The sequence below is a fragment of the Rattus rattus genome, chromosome 1 (assembly GCF_011064425.1).
Source record: "Rattus rattus isolate New Zealand chromosome 1, Rrattus_CSIRO_v1, whole genome shotgun sequence".
NCBI lineage: Eukaryota > Metazoa > Chordata > Mammalia > Rodentia > Muridae > Rattus > Rattus rattus.
Window position 1 is genome coordinate 167,747,292 of NC_046154.1, and position 23,032 is coordinate 167,770,323.

A 23,032-nucleotide genomic window follows, 5' to 3' on the forward strand; every position below is an offset into this window, starting at 1 on the left:
TGACAATGGCAAGCTCCTTGGAGTACTTAACACCAAGAACAACGTGACCATTGTGGTCCCCAGTAGAGACCAAAGCCTTAACCCTGGTCCACTGGCCTGCCCGAGTCTGCTCCGACACTGGCATGATTTTCAGACCCTCATCCTTTAAAGAGGCACCCAGGAAAAAATCAATAATCTCAGACTCCTTTGGACAGGGAGAACAGGTAGCTCTTTATGTCCTTAACCCTGTGGCCCAGCTTGGTGACTGGAATCAACTCCTTGTCTTTAGAATCAACTCCTTGTCTTCAATTTTACTTCCATGAGCTCCGCTGCCTTGACCAAAGCCATGGCCTGGACCAAGGCCTGGACAACAACTGCTGTTCTCCTCCATGAAAGCTGCCGCCATGGCCTCCTTTGGGTTAGGGTTGGGTTAGGGTTAGGGTTAGGGTTAGGGTTAGGGTTAGGGTTAGGGTTAGGGTTAGGGAGGTTGGGGTTGAGGTTGGGTTAGGATTGGGTTTGGGTTTGGGTTAGAGTTAAGAGTTAGAAGAAGGGGTTGGGGATTTAGCTCAGTGGTAGAGCGCTGCCTAGGAAGCATAAGGCCCTGGGTTCGGTCCCCAGCTCCGAAAAAAAAAAAAAAAAAAAAAAGTTAGAAGAAGAAATGAAACAGAAGAAGGGGGGGGAACAGGAGGAGGACAGGAGGAGGAGGACAGGAGGAAGAAGAGGAGTAGGAAAAGGAGAAGGACATGAAAGGACATGAAAGAGGAAAGGAGAAACTATAAACAATTCTTAAGTGTAGGCTTCTTGCCCAGCTATAAATGGCCAACACTAAACTAATCCAGTGGTTATTTTGGAAGAGGTTTTTGTCTCCTTTTAACAGGTCTTTCATATATGTTCTGGTTTCCAATTTTGCACTTTATGGCATTTCTGTGTGATTGTGTGTGTGTCAGTGCCTATACTGTTTCTTATGCTTCTTCTTTGGTCCCCTTTTTTCCATTTGTTTCTTTGTGGCTATTCCCTGTGGTTTTAAGGCCTAACCTGCTCTGCAGAGTAAGGAGCAAGACAGCCTGAAAAGAAAACTTTTAAGTCTCTTTTTTTTTGGTTTGTTTTTATTTTTTATTGTTTTAATTATATATATTTGCCTGTGGATTTGGCTGGAGTAGGGAGGAGTTGGGTGCAGGGGAAAGCATAATCAGAAGGTATAAGCAAGAAAAAAAAAATCTATTATCCACTAGGTGTGGTGGTGGACGCCTTTAATTCCAGCATTTGGAAGGCAGAGGCATGTGGATCTCTGAGTTCCAAACTAGGATAGTCTACAAAGGCAGTCAAGGACAGAGGCTATACATAGAAACCCTGTTTTAGGGCTGGAGAGATGGCTCAGTGGTTAAGAGCACCGACTGCTCTTCCTGAGGTCCTGAGTTCAAATCCCAGCAACCACATGGTGGCTCACAACCATCTGTAATGAGATCTGATACCCTCTTCTGGTGTGTCTGAAGGCAGCTACAGTGTACTCACATACAATAAAATAAAATCTTAAAAAAAAAAAAAAAAAAAGAAAGAAACCCTGTTTTAGGGGTTGGGGATTTAGCTCAGTGGTAGAGTGCTTGCCTAGCAAGCGCAAGGTCCTGGGTTCCGTCCCCAGCTCCGAAAAAAAGAAACCCTGTTTTAAAAAATCAAATAAAAAGAAAGAGGATAAAAAAAAGAAGAAAGAAAAGCATTTTAAAAATCTAACTTAATTTTTTTAAATAAAGAGCAGTGTTTCCCAACTAGTACTTTTAATTGAAAGATAGTGCTGTCATCCATACATTACTGAAAACCTTTTCCTTGGGTAGGTGAGACAGTACATAAAGGCACTTGCCTCGGAACCTGACAACCTGAGTTTGATCCCTGGGACCCATGTGGTGGAAGAGAACCATGCACTCTCGGGGCTGCGCTCGGGGCTAAGCACTGAGAAATGATGTAATGAATGGATGATGGACAATAACAGCAACAGACCAATATATACATTCACATATCTGTGTAATAACAAGACGAGGTGAGTTGAACAGGAAACTGAAACTGAAAATGCACATTACGTAATCATTAAGGAAAGGAAGACTGGGGCTGGAGAGAGGGCTCAGCGGTTAAGAGCACCGACTGCTCTTCCAGAGGTCCTGAGTTCAAATCCCAGCAACCACATGGTGGCTCACAACCACCTGTAATGGGATCTGATGCCCTCTTCTGGTGTGTCTGAAGACAGCTACAGTGTACTTATATATAATAAATAAATTTAAAAAAAAAAAAAAGGAAAGGAAAGGACAGGAAAGGAAGGCCGTTAAAGTCGGAGAAGCCAGTTCACATTTGTAATCTTAGCACTTATAAGGCGGAGACTGGAGAACTGAGGCCGGGCTGAGGTACAGAGTAAGTTCTGGGCCAGCCTGGGCTACAGAATGAGGATCTACATCAAAAAACAAAACAAAAACAAAACAAAACAAAACAAAACAAAAAGCAGGCTAGAGAGACTGCTCAGAATTTAAGAGCACTGCTCTTTCCTGTGTGGTACCCAGTTCCCCCAGGTGGCTCACAGCCATCTGCAACTCCAGTTCTATCAGACTTGATGTTCTCCTCCGACCTCTGTGCGTGACTGTTACACAGGTGATGCACAAGCATGAATGCAGACAGAATAAGTGAAAAGCAAAGACCAAAAACACCTCACACCTTTAATCCCAGCACTTAAGAGGTAGAGGCAGGTAGGTAGCACCCTGTGGTTTTAAGTCCTAACCTGCCCTGCAGAGTAAGGAGCAAGACAGCCTGAAAAGAAAACTTTTGGGTTGGGGATTTAGCTCAGTGGTAGAGCAACTTGCCTAGCAAGGTCCTGGGTTCGGTCCCCAGCTCCTAAAAAAAGAGAAAAAAAAAGAAGAAAACTTTTAAATCTTTTTTTTTTTGGTTTGTTTTTATTTTTTATTGTTTTAATTATATATATATATATATATATATATATATACACACACACATATGTATACACACACATACACACACACACACACACACACACACACATATATATATATTGCCTGTGGATATGTTTATACATGCATGTCTAGTACCCCGGGAGGTCAAAAGAAGGTGTTGTATGTTGTATCTCTTGGCCTTGAGTTACATGTGACCTCGAGCCACCATGTAGGACTTGGAATTGAACCCTGAGTCCTCTGGTAGAGCAGGCAGTCCTCTTAACCACTAAGCCATCTTTCCAGACCAGAAAGAAATTCTTTAATTAGCCTTTATTTTAGCTATCTCTCATCACCACATACAGCAGAGGACCGCCTGGTCTGGCCTCAATGAGAGATGGAGCACCTTACCCTTGAGAGACCTGAGGCCCCAGGGAGTGGGGAGGCCTGGCGGGGTGTGGGGTGTGGGGTGTGAGGGGACAGTGGGGACATCATTTTGGAGATAGGGGAGGAGGAATGGGATGAGGAACTGTCAGAGGGTAAAATGGGAGGCAGATAAGGACTGGACTGTAAAAAAAAAAATCAAAGATAATTAAAAAAAGAAAAATACTGAACCCCCAGTGAACGTGATTGTTGGGGGGAGGGCGGAAATGGGGGGAGGATGGGGAGGGGAACACCCATAGAGAGGGGAGGGGAAGGGGTTAGGGGGATGTTGGCCCGGAAACCGGGAAGAGGAATAACAATCGAAATGTTAATAAGAAATACCCAAGTTGGGGTTGGGGATTTAGCTCAGTGGTAGAGCGCTTGCCTAGCAAGCGCAAGGCCCTGGGTTCGGTCCCCAGCTCCGAGAAAAAAAAAAAAAAAAAAAGAAATACTCAAGTTAATAAAGATGAAAAAAAGAAAAAGAAAAACAAACAAACAAACTCCACAAAAGTCAAAGAAAAATCTACGACAGGTACAGCCAGGGCTACACAGAGAAACCCCATCTCAAAATAAAGCCAAAATGAAATTAAAGTGAGGCTGGAGAGATGGTTTACTGGATAAGAGCACTGGCTGCTCTTCCAGAGGACCTGGGTTCAATTCCTAGCACCCACGGAACAGTTCACAACCATCTGTGACTCCAGTGTCACGAGATCCAACAGCCTCAGGCAGACATACAGGCAGGCAGAAACATCAGTGCACATAAAGTAAAAGAAAGGTTTCAAAATCAAATAAGGAAAAAAAGTAAAACAAAGTAAACAAAGTCAGTACTTATTTTTTAAATCTATTCTTTTCCAAAAGCAATTTTTTTTTTTTTTTGCTTTAAAAAGTTTCTTGGAACCAATATCATTATACTTGTACTTAATTTTTGTTCTCATCTAAAAGTGCACATCCCGACTGTATAAAAGAAACTTGGGCTTCTTTTTCTCCAAGAAAACACCAAATGCCAGTGCAGCGGAGGACTGGGGTGGGGGTGGGGATTAGGAGGATGAGGCAGCTCTCTCAGTGGTATTAGGGGTCCTGGTCTTGATGGTCTCCTGGAGGTAAAGCTGAAGATAAGGAGTTGATCCCTGTCACCAAGCTGGGCCGCCAGGACATGAAGATCAAGTCTTTGGAGGAGATCTACCCATTCTCCCTGACCATTAAGGAGTCCGAGATCATTGACTTTTTCCTGCGTGCATCGCTAAAGGATGAGGTTCTGAAAATCATGCCACCAAAGCTTCCCAGAGAAGCAAGTCCTGTAATTATGGTCCTATGGATGCTCCAGAAGGGTGGTGATTCCTGTGATCTCAACTGTGACTAATTGTGTGCAAAGGAGCTCTGACATCTTCCTGAAGCAGCCAAGCTCAGACACCTACTGGACCTACTTGGACAGCCAAGTTATCTAGGCACACAGAGGAGTGGTCAGTTTGCTGTTGTTGTTGTTGTTGATGTTGTTGTTGTTGTTGTTTAACTAGTAAATGATAGGACGGGACTGGAGAAATAGCTCACCTGTTAGGAATACTTACTGTTCTTCAGAGGGCCAGAGTTTGGCTCTTAGTGTTCAAATCAAGGAAGGAACAACTTTCTGCAAACACAACGCTTCAAATCTGATGTCTCTGGCCTCCAAGAGCACCTGCACTCTCTGACATACTCATGCACAGAGTATGGTGAAGGGCATTGATTGACTGCTCTTCTGGAGGAGCCAGGTTCAAATCCCAGCACCCACATGGCAGCTCACAACTCTTTGTCACCCCAGGATCTGGCATTCTCGCATAGACATATGCAGGCAAAATACCAATGCACATAAAATCAAGGTAAATAAATTTAAAAAAAGATTGTAAAAACATTATTTAACAATGAAACTACTATTATATTTTCAGTCATTGATAGTGTATGTTGAATATTTACCTCCCCTGCCCCGCAATGCCCTCATTCCAGTTAGATTCCTTTGACCCCTTTAAAAGGTTAGTTCTACGTGTGTGTGTGTGTGTGTGTGTGTGTGTGTGTGCGTGAGAGAGAGAGAGAGAGAGAGAGAGAGAGAGAGAGAGAGAGAGAGAGAGAGAGAGAAGAAAACTTTGAAGAGTTGGTTCTCTTCTACCACATGGGTCCCAGGGATCAAACTCAGGTTGCCAGGTTTGGAGGCAAGTGCCATTACTTACTGCCTCACCTACCCAAAGAAAAAGTTTTCAGTAATGTATGGATGACAGCACTATATTTCAATTAAAAGGATTAGTTTTAAAAATTGAAATTAGATTTTTAAAATGCTTTTCTTTCTTCTTTTTTTATCTTCTTTGTTTCTTTGTTTCTGTCTTTCTTTGTTTCTTTCTTTGTTTCTTTGTCTCTTTCTTTCTTCCTTTCTTTCTTTCTTCCTTCCTTTCTTTCTTTCTTCTTCCTTCCTTTCTTCTTTCTTTCTTTCTTTCTTTCTTTCTTTGGTTTTTTTGAGACAGGGTTTCTATGTATAGCTTTGTCCTTGACTCCCTTTGTACACTATGCTGGTTTGGAACTCAGAGATCCACATGCCTCTGCCTTCCAAATGTTGGAATTAAAGGCGTTCACCACCACACCTGGCGGATAATAGATTTTTTTTCTTGCTTATACTGTCTGATTATGATGTTCCCTCCACCCAACTCCTCCTTACTCCAACCAAATCCACACTAGAATAGCCAGAAACAAACAAATGCAAAAAAAAAAAATCAAAGAAGAAGCATAAGAAACAATATAGGCACTGACACACATACACATTCACACAGAGAGAAGCCAGAAATCCCATAAAGTGCAATATTGGAAACCAGAACATATAGGTAAAGCACTTGTTACAAGGAGGCTGAGAGGGCTGGAAAGATGGTTCAGTGGTTAAGAGCAAAAACTCCTCTTCCGGAGGTTCTGAGTTCAAATCCCAGCAATCACATGGTGGCTCACAACCATCTGTAATGAGATCTGATGTGTCTGAAGACAGCTTCAGTGTATTTATATATAATAAATAAATCTTGGGTTGGAGAGATGGCTAAGCAGTTAGAAGCACTGACTGCTCTTCCAGAGGTTCTGAGTTCGATTCTCAGCAACTACATGATAGTTCACAACCATCTGTAATGAGATCTGATGCCCTCTTCTGGTGTGTCTGAAGACAGCTACAGTGTACTCATATACCATAAATAAATACATAGTCCTTCAATAAATAAATCTTTAAAAAAAATCTTTACAAAAAAAACAACCAAAAAAACCGAGGAGACGGTGAGGTCTGAATTGGACCCCTTCAAGGACCCCTGGAATGAGGCTCACAGAGGCAGTGATCGATGCAAAAGCAAGAGGAGCTTTATTCCAACATGCTGGGGTACCTCCCTTCAGAGAGAGACGACCCTGAGCAGACTCTAATAGGGAGTTATATACCTTGCAAACAATCGGGGCAGAATTTGCACAATGGTAACTAGGCAGGGTACTATGCACATTTGGTGGACTAAAACAACTTTCACATCGACTCAGCGTACCACTCATGGCTTTCGGTTGGGAGTTATAAGTGGCTCTGTTCAACAATTTGGCTTGTAGCTGTTCTAGGAACTAAACTAGCTCTATTCCTCCTGGAATAGATTGACCCCCCCAACTCTGGTTCTTTCAAGACAAAGCCTCCTCCAAAATAACCATTGAATTAGTTTTGCATTGGCTATTTACAGCTGGGCATGGGGCGGGCCCTTAAGAGTTGTTTGTACACCCAGTAAGAGTATGTTAGAAAAGCTATTTTTCCTTTGTGAGTGGTTATCAACTGGAGAAAGCTTCTGGGTTGGGGATTGGAGCCCATGTTTACTGGCACTCTGTCTGGCTTAGACCCTTTCATGCTGTTATAGTCTCTGTGGGTTTCTTCATGTATTACTCCTGCTGTGCTATGTCTAAAAGGCTCTTTCCATCTTTCTGCCTCCTCTTCCAGAATTCCCTGAACCCTAAGGTGAGGGATTTGATGGAGGTATCCCTTTCGGGATTGAATATTCTAAAGTCTCTCACTCTCTGCACCTTGTCCAGTTGTGCCTCCTATTTACTGAAAGAGGGAGCTTCTCTGATGATGGGTGAGCATCAAATATATATATATATATATATATATATATATATATATATATATATATATCATATATAAGTAGAACAGAATGCTGTTAGAGTCATTCATTGTATTGCTATGTTTCCTCATTATTATTTTTCCCCTAAGTCCATGACCTATCTAAGCTCAAGCTTGTGGCCACCAAGCAATATCAGCTTTATGTCTAGTCAGACAGTAATGGCTGCTCCCACAAACTTTATACCAGTAGTACATCAGTGTATCCTGCAGCAGATCACCACTGTAGAGCAAATGGTTTGTAACTGGGTTGATGTTAACCTTTCTCCCCTTGTAGTGTGCAGAATACCTTCTAGCACCATGAATACTAGTCAGGAAGACTGAAGGCTCTAGGTAGGCCTTCTCAGGGACTAGAACTTATCTCCAACAGGTAGGTGTGTCCTGTTCTAAGCACTTTTCTCTTGCTTGATCGTTACATTTTTACCTCTGGGTAAATGCTATTGTTACTGAGGCATACAGATTCTCAAGGCTGTCACCGGGGGCGAGGTGACATTAAACACTGCCCTTTAACTGAGAGTTCAAGGCCTTCATTGGTCCGGTCATTTTGGGAAAATGTTTCATACAGGCCTGCATTGTGGGTGCCAGGATCTTGGCTACCCCAGAACCCAAGAACAGAGTCATTATTGAGAACCAAACTGTTCCAAAGGCCCCTCTCAGGCTGTGTTTAGCCTGGGACAAACAGTCTCTCAAGTCCTTCCCTTTTTTATGAGTGAATGCCATCGTGGAATAACCTGGCTCTCACAGAGCTCTAATTTAAGTGGGCCTCTCAACTCTACTCAGACACATTTTCATCTAATCAATTAAAAACCATCTTTTAGGGGCCAGAGAGATGGCCCAGTGGTAAAATGTGCTCTCCGTGGCCAAAAGACCTGAGTTCAGTTCCCAGTGCTCACATCTGTTCTGGTTATCCCCTAGAGAAGACTACTCAACATGGGTTTAAGCCAAAAGAAAGTCTTCATTACCAAGCCAGCAATTACACTTCATGTTCAGAATCCCAGTATAGCCCTGGAGCCTTCCTCAGGATGAGCCTTTGAGCCCAAATCCAAGTTCTGGGTCGACACACTCCAGTTAACAAGGACAGTTAGCCAGAAGCAGAACTATAAAAGTTAAAAAACAAAAAACAAAAAACAAAAAAACCAAGGTTAGTACATTTAGAGACTCCCCAGAACTGTGGACTTTGATGAAATAAATCTTCGTTTTCATTTTTTTTTTTTTTTTTTTTGGTAGGTGGTGCTGTCTACAGGATGAGTTTTACAGCCCGAATTGGTACTTCCAGCATGGAGTCAGTGGCGCTAAGGTCTGGGGCCTATTGAGGTCTGGGGTCCTATTACACTGAGCTATTCACAGCTACCTTAATGCAAGCTCCAGGGGCATTCAGCTACCTCTGACGTCGTTGAGCATCTGCACTCAGGTACACAGACCCACCCATGTACTTGCCTTCTTCCCCTTTTTGTCCCTTCTTGATCGCTTCATGCTTTACCTATCCAGTGTATGTGAGTGGGTGCTCTATCCTCGTGCCGGAAGAGAGCATCGAATCCCACTACGGACAGTTGCTTAGCACTTTACAAACCCACTTTACAGACTGGTCTAGGTTGCTCAGAACTTCCAGAGCCTCTCTTACCTCATGAGTATCGCGGCCTGTCGCCGGATCAGCAAAGCCGTAAAAGTACCATTCTGGTACTGAGGCCCCTAATGCGTTAATGTCTTTTCTAAGTCTCTGGTGATCACGGTCTCTCCCTCAATCTGCTAGTGTCTCTTTCCATCCGGTCTGTCTGTCGTATGAGTGTGATCTGACTGTTCCTGTCTGTGTCTGCCCGAGTTTGCCTGTCTCTGTGTCTGTCTCTAACGAAGAGTTTCCAGCACAGAAAGCACCACATGGTGTAGGGATGGTGGGTGCTTTAAAAGACCTGTTTTGGGAGAAGATTGCAGTGATCTAGACAACAAACAAAAATATATGCTTATCAGCAATATCTATAGGTTGTGTCCAACATTTATGGTTGATATTCATTTATAAGGTCCCTTTTGTCCTACTTTCTGTTTCTTAGAAAATATTATCATAATTTGCATAAAACCACATGTAGTCCTCTGAGTTGGGGTATAGAAGGTACAATAGGACATATAGGAAAATATATAGCTCAATATATAGGTCAATAGGATCATAATGCACGTACCAACGCACATACATTATTGTAGTGGAAACCTCTAGTGTCTTTGGAACGTTAGTTATGTCAGTTGATATTTTGCTGGGGCACACAGGAGAAAAGAATGCTAAAGCAAACACGTGAAAGACTATTTTCCTGAAGCAGACACAGGTGGGAGGAGCTTTGGATATAGCAGACACGTGAAAGGACGCTTGATGGCAGAGTATAAATCTGACCCCACAGACACTGACGATTGGTTTGTTCTGCCTCATTATTCTTTGCTATTGGTCCACCTTACTTGTGAGAACATTACGATTGGGAGAAATCCACCCAAGAACTGGAGGTTCCTGGTCAGCTTGCCGCGCACGTCCACGGCCTCGTCTTAGGCCAGTTAACCGACCTGGCAGTTTCTTTGAGATTAAACTATAGTTGCTGATTCGTGTGTGGTGTCTGCGGCTTCTGCATCGCATTTGGTGTTGGCTGCGGGACTGACCTGCTACCAAAAATCAAGCTTGCCCCCAAAGAATTATTGCTGAGCCAGTCCACTTCCCCCATTTCCTAAGAACTTTCCTCTCCCACTACTCCTCTGCTAGAAGGGAATGCTTCAGCCTTATCAATAGTAGGTTGCAAAAAATGTATGCTTACACATGACAGTGGTCAAGGAATGGGAGGTACACGTCTGTGGGTTCCCAAGCCAGATGAGAGCACCTATATCACAGACTTCTTTCCGAGAGACAGAGAGAGAGAGAGAGAGAGAGAGAGAGAGAGAGAGAGAGAGAGAGAGAGAGAGAAAGAGAGAGCATGGGTAGCTCCCAATGCAAATTAGGTCCAGGCCTGCTTAACTCCTCCAGAGAAAGAAAGGCCCTTTCCTGATAAAGTCAGTTAAGCTTTTGTCTCCTGAACAGAGAACTAGATGTACAGATTATCATGTGACCAGCAAATCCTTGTCTCCTGGGAGCTTTGCTATTTGAATTGATGTATCAATAAGGGTTTGCCTGTCTTCAATCAGGTCCACATAAGCAAATTAGGTGCATTTCTTTCTTGTTCCCGGCCCCAGACTTGTAAATCATCGTCAACAAACGAACTGTTGTCTGAGAAAGTCTTCCAGGTCATTTATACCCGCCGTGCTTATTTACGCATGCGTGGGAAATGAGTGTGTGGGTATCTCATGGTCTGCTTCATGCACGGCCTGCTGTGTTCTCACTCACTCCAAGGGGGCATGCCAGTCGGGGTAGGGTTGTTGGTAGGCGTCTGCTCTGCCACAGGGCACGGCCTCTAGGGGAGTTGGAATGTGGCAAGTTTGACTGCTGCCTACCCCTGGCCGCCTCTTCGGCAGCCGCCTCCACCACAGCCACCTTCGCCTCTGCGGCAGCCATGTGCCGCAAACGGCAAGGTCTTAGGGACAGAGCCTGTTTGTGAGGAGTCACCTCACACTACAGCATGCACAGCTGTTGACTAGAGCAGCCTTGGTCCGATCTCTCCTTTCTATGCCCCATTTCCCTCTTCTAACTTGGGGATATTCACTCTGGACCTTTAATGTTCAAAGTATGGTACGTTCCTTTTTTTTTTTTCCCCCTTTTCTAATTTTAGATGGGCTCATAGCTAAGAGATTAGCTTGAGTTAGACAGACACTCTGGACCTATACTGTAATTAGTATCGGAACCACTGAAGTTTAGGAGACAGACTGCATGCATACATTTTGCATTATGAGATGTCAAGGAGCCTTTGGATAGAGGCAGGACATTATGGTTTGAAGGTAAAATGTCCCCTTGGAGACTTGGACCACCGGATGATGGCATTATTTAAGGGAGGTTGTAGAACTTAAGGAGATAGACCTTTGGTTGGAAGAATAGATCACTAGAGTATGCCATTGAATATTATAAGAAGCCTGGCCTCAGTTTTCTCTCTTGCTCTCGCCTTAGCCCTCACTCTCACCCTCACCTTGGCCCTTGCTCTTGCCCTCACCCTTCCCCCACCTCTCTCCTTCCTCATCCCCTTCTCTTTCCCTTCCCCCTCTCTCCCTCCCCCTTGCAGGGCTCCTCCAGTCAGGAAAGTAATGGCTTATGATGTAGATGGGGCTCCATCACAAGATAACAGGTAGAAATGTGTTAGTTATATCATGCTTTGAACAATTCAAAAAAGGGTCCTGATGCTGGAAATGTTGTAACTGAGGGCTGAGATCTACTGTAAGCTTGGTGATCATGGGAGACTTAGCCTAGGAGGTACCATACCTTTTCCTCAAAAAAAAAAAGTGTGTATTTGCTTAGAAGATAGCAAGGTATCTTTTAGCTCAAATATCTTAATTATTTTAGTTCTTTTTTCTTTCTTTTTCTGTGCAAATAATTTTTAGAGTGGGAAACCACCTACTGGAGCAAATGTCCAGTGAATGAAGTCATGTGACTTCTTTCCATATTGCTCATTTAAATCTGACTGTCTCAGGCTGCCTCCTCCGGCACTCTTGCTAAAACTCTGCAAGATTGCCCAGTCATCGTTCTCAGAGGAGCATCACGAGTCATGAGTAAGCAAATTTCACTGACTAAGGTAGACAGATGGCTTCCATTTGTTTGGCTTTCTCTGGGGTAGAATCTGAAAGCTCAGACTTGGGGCTGACAATCTCCTCCTAGAGCCCTATGTTATTCATCATTCTTTAGAAAACCACCACCTGACGTCATTTAGCGCTAGTTTTCTCCTGATAATAGAGTGTAAATGTTTTCTGTTCACTAGAAGAATATGATTTTTAAATAAAAGAGGTTGGAGACTTCAGACTTGGGCTGGGGGTTCAGAGGAGGCCATGGCATAGGGTCCTGGCTGCCAGGTGGCAGGGACCACACCATGAAACCCGGAGGAAAAACAACTGCTAAGCCACATTGCTCCAGTACAGAAGAAGTACATTTCATTACCAAAGGTCACCACCACTCAGTCCAGAGCACACCCAGCACCCAATTAAAGTTTTTTTTTTTTTTTTCTTTTTTCTTTTTTCCAGAGCTGGGGACCGAACCCAGGGCCTTGTGCTTGCTAGGCAAGCGCTCTACCACTGAGCCAAATCCCCAACCCCCCAATTAAAGTTTTGAAGCTAAAGTTTTTGTTTGAAGCCTTTCCTGATCTGCCTCATTCGGACTCATGCATGGCTTACTCTGTTTGTTTCTTTGTCTTCATTTTTTTTCTTTTTTGAGATGGGGTCTCTCTGTGTAGCCCTGGCTGTCCTGGAACTCACTCTGTAGACCAGGCTGTCCTTAAATCCACTGCTCTGCCTCTCTAGGGCTGAGATTAAAGGCATTCACCACTACACTTGGCAAGGCTTAAGTTTTAAGTCTAAGTGGGTCCTTTATCTCATAGTTTTGACTATAGCACCAGATATTCCTAAGTGCTGTACCATCTAAATACCAAGCATGCTTGAGCCCGCTTAGCTTCTGAGATCAGTTGAGATCTGGCATGTTCAGGGTGGTATGACTGTAGATCCGTTTAAGTGTTTAATGTTGCAAAATTGAAGACTATCAACGGAAACATTAGATAGATAGATAGATAGATAGATAGATAGATAGATAGATAGATAGATAGATAGATGGATGGATGGGGTGGATAAGGGACCAGTGAGAAACCTTAACACATAACATTAATACAATGAGCATTTTTTCCTCTAAATCTAAAGTGAGTACCTACATGTGAATTCTAGCAGCCTGATAGGCTGGAAAGAATGTTGGAAACCAGGAATAGAGGCTGGTGACTTAGTGAAGTTGGTAATGGCCCTTGCCACCAAGCCTGATAGTATGAGGTTAATACTGGGGACCAACAAAGTGCAAGGAGAAAACTGACTCCCAAAAGCTGTCCTCTGACCTTCATATGGGCAGGTGGTGCACACACATAGAGGCACACACACACAAACACATTAACACACATGGGCACACATATGCACACATGCATAGCACATTCATACAATACACTCACACACAGTGTAATAATAAAGAAAAATTTGAGATAAATTTATTATTATTATTATTATTATTATTATTATTATTATTATTATTTGCAATGTGTAACTTAACCACCTGAACACCACCATTCATAGAATGAGAGTTTGTCGTTCTTTGACTTCTATGCTGGTTCACCATCTCAGAATTAATCCCTGCTAATAATCAAATGAACCCACCCTAGTATATTTTATGCACATACTCACCAGTGGCTATTTCCTTTGAATATAAATGATAGCATAATGTTTATACTGTTTTGATTCTTATTATTTTTTAAAGCTTTATTTATTTTACGTATATGAGTACACTGTAGCTGTCTTCAGACACACCAGAAGAGGACATCAGATCCCATTACAGATGGTTGTGAGCCACCATGTGATTGCTGGGAATTGAACTCAGGACCTCTGGAAGAGCAGTCAGTGCTTTCAACCACTGAGACATTATTATTATTATTATTTATTATTATTATTATTCTTTAACAATATATTTTAGCGAACCCTTTGTATTGGTTCAGGCAGAATTATCTTATTGTTTGCAAACAGCCGCCATGGGGAGGAGACTGAAGAAAAGGTATAAATGCAGATAGTGTTGGGTAGCATCTGGAGTCATCTTCTGCCAACACCTGGGAGATCCACAACACTGCGGCAAAGTCCCCGTGGATGATCGGTGAGCCTCCAAGCAAGGAGAAGATGCTCGGGTCTGCATTGATGAAACCACACAAGGTTTCAGTGCACACCGTCGCTGTCCATGGAGTGGAGCAAGGTGTCCTTTCTGCTATCACCTCCCAGGGAAGCTTTTCTGTCACAACAACTTGTCCAGTTCTTAATTTTGGCATGGCACACAAACTCTTCAACTTTGAGTAACAACATGAAAGACTCAAAACTATCTTTCTCTGTGGTGGCGCAGACCTGTGGGAGGCAGGGGCTGGGGCAGGGGCTGGGGCAGGGGTAGGGCCAGGAGCAGGCTGATCTCTGCTTTCAAGGCTAGCCTGAACAAGAGAGATATCGATTCAAAACAAACAAACAATCTGAAACAAAAAAACAATTGTCTTTATCCAGGAGCATTTTATTTGGTGGTGTCAGTTATGGAACTTAGCCTTACCTACCCTAGGGCAAGTGATCTCCTACTGAGCTGCAGCCCAGTGCCTGGAACATTACATTTTTAAAACACAGTGTTTGAATCTTTTGGTCACGGTGGCAAAAGCTGTAATCTCAGCACCTGATGGGCAGAGGTAGGAGATCACAACAAATGCACTCCCTGGCTGTACAGCGAGACTGCCCAACGAGAGAGACAGGTAATTAGTCAGAGTTCTCTAGAGTCACAGAACTTATGGAACGTCTCTGTTGACGGAATCTAGTAGTTGCTCAGTCCCACGAGGCTGGTTGTTTGAGCTGGTCTTCTGTGGAAGTAGGTTCCAACAGATGTGCTGGCAAGTAAGTGCAAGCAGGCGAAGAAGAGTGAGTCTTCCTTCTTCCAATGTCCCTATGTAGGCCTCCAGCAGAAGGTGTGGCCCAGATTAAAGATGTGTACAACCATGCTTGGATCTGGGACTTGCTTTGTCCCAGGCTGACCTTGAACTCAGAGCTCTCCTTGATTCAGTCTGCAAGGACTAAAGGTGTGTACTACCTTGCCTGAGCCTAAGTTTTTCATGGCTACTGTGCCTCAAGATCTCCATGCCAAGATCAAGGTCAGAAACTTGTGTCTTCCAGCCTCAAGATCTGGCTTACAGGTGAGCCCTCCAATTCTGGATGGTAGTTCATTCCAGATAGAGTCAAGTTGACAACCAGGAATAACCATTATAGATAGATAGATAGATAGATAGATAGATAGATAGATAGATAGACACATACATACATACATACATACATACATACATACATACATACATACACACACATACACACATACATGCACATATACATAGACAGATAAACAAGAGGCAAGGTCAGACAGAGGCAAGATGAGGCGAGGTGAGACAAAATTAAGGCTGACAAGGTGACTCTTCTTTTTTTTTTTAAAGGAAGGGCAAGACAGCTTTGCAGCCTGGTCTACAGTGAGTACATGATAAGAACCTGTCTCAGAAAACCAGAAAAAAAGGTGACATTTTAGGAAGATCCTGCATGGATAAAGATGAGAAGGAGTGGGAGAGGGAAGACTGGGAAAGAGTGTCTGGGCACAGGGACTGCAGCACTCGATCTTCTCAATTCATTTCAGTATAGTGTGATGTTGAACTCACCCTTCAAGTGAAAAGGAATGCACTCCAGCTTGCCAAGTGCCAACATGCATTGTAAAGCCATTCATTTCCTGATCCGAGATTTTATTTAAAATGTACAAAATAGTTTATCATCATAGTACTTTTAAAATAGATGTTCTTAATCATCTCCATTGGACATCAACAGACTCGATATAATGAATTTCTTTTGCCAGCTTTTTTCAAGTCCCAGATCCTGTGCTTGATTCTGGAGATAAAATAGGAAGGCTAAAAAATAAAGTTTCAAATGAAAATTAAGCTGAGCACGGAAAGCGAAAATGTGTTCATTCACACTTACAGGTTGACCAGTTGGCTTTCCTTCAGCACCACCTTTAGCCATTGCACTGTTTTCATAGTTAGAGACAGATCAATGCTTCTTCAAGACATTCTATGGGGATTTACAGAAGGCTAAACGAACCCTGCACACAAGAGTAGCTTTCATGCAGTTTGTATGTGAACACCCCACATGGGAGTCTGTTAGAGGAGCAAGTTCCATTGATTAAAAATATGAAGAAAAACAATGAAAACAATCAGGTCCTCAAATCTTCTGGAATGTAAAATGCATATTGTTTCGGACAGTTGGCTGCTTTTTTTTTTTTTTTTTTTTTTTTTTTTTAATCTCAGAACTACTTAGAAACAATCTGAAGACCTGCAGTTTGAGACGATTCAAGGATACCATGATATAGAGTTTTTCCCACTTGGAGCACTGCTCTGGTGGTTCACAACCACCTGTAAATCCAATTGCAGGTGGTCCAATGTCTTCTTCTGGCTTCAGGGGTGGGTGGGTGGCAGAGAGCACCTGAATACATTCATGCAAGCAACACACACACACACACACACACACACACACACACACAAACACACACACACAAATAAAAATGGGCCTTAAAAAAAAAGAATTCCTTCACTTGAACAAACATTAAATGCATATTTACTCTTAATACAGATATAACACTTTCCCCCTATGAATAACAGAATTAAGTAAATAATCAAAGTTCCTTGCTATCTACAGAGCAGATCCAACCAATTCCTTGTCCTTTGAGAAATGTTTAAGTCATCTGCATCTCTCTTCATCAACTTCTCTCCTTTCAGAATATCTAGAAACCTTTTAAGTAAAAAGGAAGGAAATTCTAAGCTGGCAAATGTGGGATGTGAAAACGGTCTCCAGGCATGAGAAACGCACTCCTAGTAAGTTAGCAAGTTTCAAGTCCTTTACGAAAGAAGAACTAGTTGGCACGGCCAGTTTTGTTAATCATGCTTTTTTTTTTTTTTTCTAAAGCTATTTTGTACTTGTGTGCTGGCTTTTTTCGCTGGCACCGACGTGGGAAAGTCACATGAATGCGAGCTTGTGCTCATTTAGTCCCTTCCTTTCCTCTTTGCCACCTATCTAGGGTGTTGGGTGTTATGAAACCAGTAGCAAAGACTTCTAGACTTTGCAAAAAAAGGAAAGAAAAAAGAAAAACAAACAAAGAAAGAAAAGCACCCTTTCTTCTCTTGCCTGAAGCACTCAGACTCTGTGTGTGTGTGTGTGTGTGTGTATGTGTGTGTGTCTCTCTGTGTGTGTGTGTTTGTCTGTCTTTCTCTCTCTCTGTTGTCTCTCTGTCTGTGTTTGTGTGTGTGTCTGTGTGTGTGTGTCTGTGGTGTGTGTGTGTGTGTCTGTCTGTGTGTGTCTGTCTGTGTGTGTCTGTGTCTGTGTGTGTCTGTGTGTCTGTCTGCCTGTGTGTCTGTGTGTGTCTGTGTGTCTGTGTGTGTGTGTGTGTGTGTGTGTGTGTGTGTGTGTGTGTGTGTGTGTGTGTGTGTGTCTGTGTGTGTGTGTCTGTGTGTGTGTGTGTCTGTGTGTGTGTGTCTGTGTGTGTGTCTGTGTGTGTCTGTGTGTGTGTGTCTGTGTGTGTGTGTGTGTGTGTGTGTGTGTGTGTCTCTCTGTGTGTGTGTCTGTGTGTGTGTGTCTGTGTGTGTGTGTGTGTCTGTGTGTGTGTCTGTGTGTGTGTGTGTGTCTGTGTGTGTGTGTGTGTGTGTGTGTCTGTTTGTGTGTCTGTGTGTGTGTCTGTGTGTGTGTGTGTGTCTGTGTGTGTGTCTGTGTGTCTGTGTGTGTCTGTGTGTGTGTGTGTGTGTGTGTGTGTGTGTGTGTGTGTGTGTGTGTGTGTGTGTGTGTCTGTGTGTGTATGTGTTTTTTTCTTTTTCACAATGCATGAAACCACCAAGCCAGTACACCTTTAACCCCAGCACTTAGGAGTTTCAGGCCCACCTGGTTTACATAGTGAGCTCTGGAGCATCTAGGACCTGAGAGAGGGAGAGAAGGAGGGGGAGGGGGAGAGAGAGAGGGAGAGGAAAGAGGCCCTGCCTCCAAACAGAAAACAAAGCCCACTTTATATTACAGAGGCAGTGAGCTGATTCACCATGCCTGATGACCCGCACATGCGTGCTAGAGAAATGGCTCAGCAGGTGAGAGCGTTTGTCGCTCTTGCAGAAGACCTGGGTTTGATTATCAGCACCCTCGTGATGGTTTGCAGTCATCTGTAATCCCAGTTCCGGGGGTCCAATGCCGCCTTCTGCCTTCTGGAGGCTTCCACACACATGTGGTCCACATACATACCCAGGCACGCACACATACAGACAAATTAAATACATAAATATTTAAAATTAAAATAGGAGTTGGAGATGTAGTTTACTTGATGGGATGCCCGCCTAGTGTGCATGAAGCCGTGGGTTCAGTTCCCAATACTATTTAAACTGGGTTTGGTGCTACACACCTGAAACCCCAGAACCAGGAGAGAGAAGCAGGAGAGTCACAGGTGTAATGCCATCCTTAGCTACATAGCCAGTTCAAGGCTAATTTGGGATACATGAGACTCGAGCTCAGAAATAACAACAAAATTAAAAATAAAAAGTATAAAATTTAAATTCACAGAGAGCAATGAATTAGTCAAAAGAGCACATGGGCCCAGGTATGATGGTGCATGCCATCTAGGAGGTGGAGGTAACTGGATCAGAAGTTCAAGGCCAGCCTGGGCTACATGAGACCTTGATTTAAAAAAAAAAAAAATTCAGGCTGCCAGGCATTGTGGCACCCATTTTTAATCCCAGCCCTTGGGAAGCAGAGACAGTTGATTCTCTTTGGAGTTCAAGGGCAGTCTAGTCTATATAGTGAGTTCCAGGATAGCCAGGGCTACATAGATCTTGCCTCAAAAAACAAACAAACAAACAAACAAAAACAAAAAACAATAGAGGCTGGGGCGAAGGATCAGTCAGTCAGGTGCTTACTTTGCAAGCTCGTGCCTAAACTTGATCCCTACCACACCTCGTTGGCACGAGCACATGATCCCAGGGCGTCAGAGAGATACAGAGATCAGGGAACTACCGGGAACTAGTTTAGCCTAATTGATAACCTCTGGGTCCCAGTGAGAGACGTAGACTCAAAAACCAAGATATCTCCTGAGGATTGACTTTCGAGGTTGACTCTGACCTCCATGCATTTGAAGGTCACACTCCATCACTCAAGCACACCCACACAACTTACATACGTGAGCCCAAAGCAAACAAGCAAAGAACAAACAAACAAACAAACAAACAAAAACAGCGACGTGACTGTAAAAGCAGCAATGAAATAATTCTAGTTCTATGAAGGAAATTGTTTTATATGTCTAGCACAGGATATAGTAAATACGAATTGGAGACCATCAGAGAAAGAACCTCAGAACTACGTGAGTGTTTGAGTTGTATATGTAAGTATTTCTGTGTGTATTCAAGTTGTATATTTCATCTGCCCTCCTAAAAAAAAGAAACAGAGTAAGAATCCTACGGAAATCAGACTCCCTAGACATGCCGTGCTGGTTTCCAGGGAAATCACACTTCCGGGAGAAAGTGCACTTTCCTCCGGAAGCAGTCTTGGAAAACTAAAGTGAAGAGGTCAGAATGAAGCTAGGCTCATACTAGGCCCATCTTTAATCCCGGCACTGAAGAGGAGGCAGAGGCAGGCCGGTCTCTGTGAATTAGAGGCCAGTCTAGCCTACATAGTGAGTTCTCCAAGACAGCGAGGACAGCTAGAGCTATACAGTGAGACTCAGTCTTAAAAAAAACAGAAAAAGAAAAGGAACCAGGATGCCCAGCGACCAACGACCAGCTACATCCCACTGCCACTGCTCCATCTTCGATTTGCTGTGACGATCAAGGCACCTGAAGTCATCCCTAGTGACACAGCCAAAGCGGGAGACGTGTGTACAATTATAACAAAAGGGCTTGATATCAACAGGGCTTTAGCGCTCCAAACCCTCTATATTTGAGGCTAAATGGAGTAACAGTGGGCCAGGGGCTGGGGAAAGGCATAGAAACATCCATTAGGAAGTCAGAGCAGGTCCTTACAGAAATATTCTGTTTGAAGAAAGCAAATCGGTGCAACTGGGTTTCATGGTTATGAAATTATCACTCTGATTTAAGGAGCAGGAAGAGTCATTTCCTCTTCCACCTGCAGGTCTGGAGGTATATTTTAATTAGAGAACAAAAACTCTCATTGCTTTAATACTGTAGATTCATCTCTCTCTCTCTCTCTCTCTCTCTCTCTCTCTCTCTCTCTCTCTCTCTCTCTCCTCCCTCCATCCCTCCATCTCCCCCCTCCATTTTTTAAGACAAGGTCTTTCTATGTAATCTTGTCTGTTCTAGAATTCACTACATAGACCAGGCTAGCCTCTTAGAAATCTACCCACCTCTGTCTCTTTGAGTTCTGAAATTAAGGCACATATCACCATGTCCAGCTAGATTAGGGTTCCTTATGTGAACCCTAAATCCATCTAATATATATGTTTGAAAAATAATTTTGTTGTATTATTCGTTAATCCCAACATCTTGCGTATAGTAGGCACTAGTTTTTGGTGGTTTTTTTTTTTTTTTTTAAGTTTGATCTACTTTGAAGCTATGATAAGAAAACTACCACAGTCTGCTTGGTCTGGGGCGACTTTAGTTTCAGAAAGCCATTGGTCGTGGAGCTACCTTTCACTGCTAAATCTGTTACTAGGGAGGCCTCAGGGCTCTGGGTTTGTTGGGAGGTGTTCTTATTATTTAAAACTGTCCTACATGTGGGACACGTGCCAGGCGGTGACCGCAATACAGCTGCTGTGAAAGAGGTGATTGTAGGACAACTTTCCTACTTCCACTGTGTAATCTTCTTTGCATATTGGACTTTCTAAACCCCCAATCAACTTATTTCTGAGTTTCAGTCACTGTTGGGATGAGATGTGATCTTTTCCTTGTCAGCTGGAATATACAGGGGCTGTCCCTTTGTTTTCCTAAAAGCTGGCTTAGGATGGTATCAAGTCCCAGCTAACTGGAGGGCATGGTCGCCAGGGCTGAATTGCAGCACCCTACTCAAAGACATATGCTGTGAGGGCCAGAGAACAGCAGATTTTGCAAAGGACGCTGCAAAGATCTGCTGTGTTAATAGTTTCCGGGGTTTTGGTCCGTGGCACTGGAGTTTCATCTTTCTGGTTCTATCGGGAGGTAGGAAGTTCATCATGACGCAGGGGTGTAGAAGCAGAGCTGTTTGAATCATAACACGCAGTCAGCGGGGGTGGGTTTTTGTTTTTGATATGGGGGCCTCTCTAAGTAGCCCAAGATGTCTTTGAAATCACATCACAGTGACCTTTAGCCCCCGAACCTCCTGCCTTAGCTTCCGGAGAACTGGGGTGATGGGTGATTACCAGCATATCCAGCCACAAGGAAGTTTCTTACTTAGAGCTGGTCAATCTCTTTTCCAGAAACTATGCACAGTGAGGATGCCCAGGAGGCCTGGTTCTGATGTTGAAAAGCTTGGGCCAGTTTTATCTCAGCCACTTACTAGCTAGACACCGTGAGCAAATGGTGGAACTTATCTAAGTGTTGATCTCACTGACTTTGAATCACGGATGTTTACTTCATAGCGTTCAAATGTAGGTCAGGTAAAGTAACGCGGTTGAAATCACAAGCACACAGACGGTAACGCATCTTCAGAAACACAAGCAGACTTAACATAAGGCAGCTGAGAGGAGCTCTGTTGGCTGCTGAGAGTTCCGAGACAAAAAAGTGCATTGCCTCATGAAGGGTTAATCATTCTGCTCATCTCTAGCCTGTGTTTCCTGATGCTCTTACATATCTGAGTTCTCCTGCTTCTCAGAATAGAAGGGACCAGCCTGAAGAACAATAGGAAATCTGGTTTTGTGCCGTATGTATTAGGTGGCCTTGGTTCCACAATGTCCCCACCTATAAAACAGAGACAGAGACGGGTGGCCTTGAGTTCACTGGGCTACTACAACTCCATAAGAATCCCAGGCTGCTTCAGTCCTCCATGACAGTAGCCCGAGTTGCTGCATTTTGAGGAGCTCAGATTAGAGCTCAACCTCAGATTAGAGCAATGGTTCTCCAACCTTCTTAATACAGTAACCCTTTAATACAGCTCCTCATGTTGTGGTGACCCCTAACCACAAAGTTATTTCATTGCTACTTCATAAATGTAATGTTTGCTTCTGTTATGAATTGTAATGTAAATATCCTATATGCAAGATATCTGATACGTGACCCTGTGCAACGGTCATTTAACCCCCAAAGGGGTCCTGACCCTCAGGCTGAGAACCACTGGAATAGAGGCTGAAAGAGAGTTTGGCAAACTCAGAACTCGAAGGGTAGTGGGGTTAGGGCGACGGCTGAGTGGGTAAAGGCCAGATGTATGCCTGTATTTCAAACACTCCTGTGTCAAGACGGGATAAAAAGAGGGAGAATTGGCCAGAAGCTGGCGGGTCAGCCTGAAGTATGCAGCTCAAAGGCAGAGACAGGAGAGACTTCAATTCCAAACAAGGTTCATAAAAGAGCTGACTTCTGCAAAGTCGTCCTCTGACAGTGATACATGAGCTGTAGCAGGTGTGTGTGTGTGTATGCGCACACACACCACACACACACACACACACACACACACACACACACACACACACACACCACACACACCACACACACACACACACACACACACACACCACACACACACACACACACACACACACACACACACACCACACACACACACACACACACACACACCACACACACACACACACACACACACACACACACACACACATATACACAGAGAGAGAGAGAGAGTGCAAGACAGACAGACAGACACACACACACACAAAGAGTCAGAGAGAGAATGAGAGACAGAGAGACAGAGAGATAAAGATATAGAC

The 23,032-nt window shown here is 43.6% G+C and overlaps 1 pseudogene; it reads right to left on the bottom strand.

Annotated features, from left to right (window-relative positions):
- The window catches only part of LOC116912155, an 11,437-nt pseudogene extending 456 nt beyond the window's left edge, over positions 1–10,981 (bottom strand).
- Between the last annotated feature and the right edge of the window lie 12,051 nt (positions 10,982–23,032).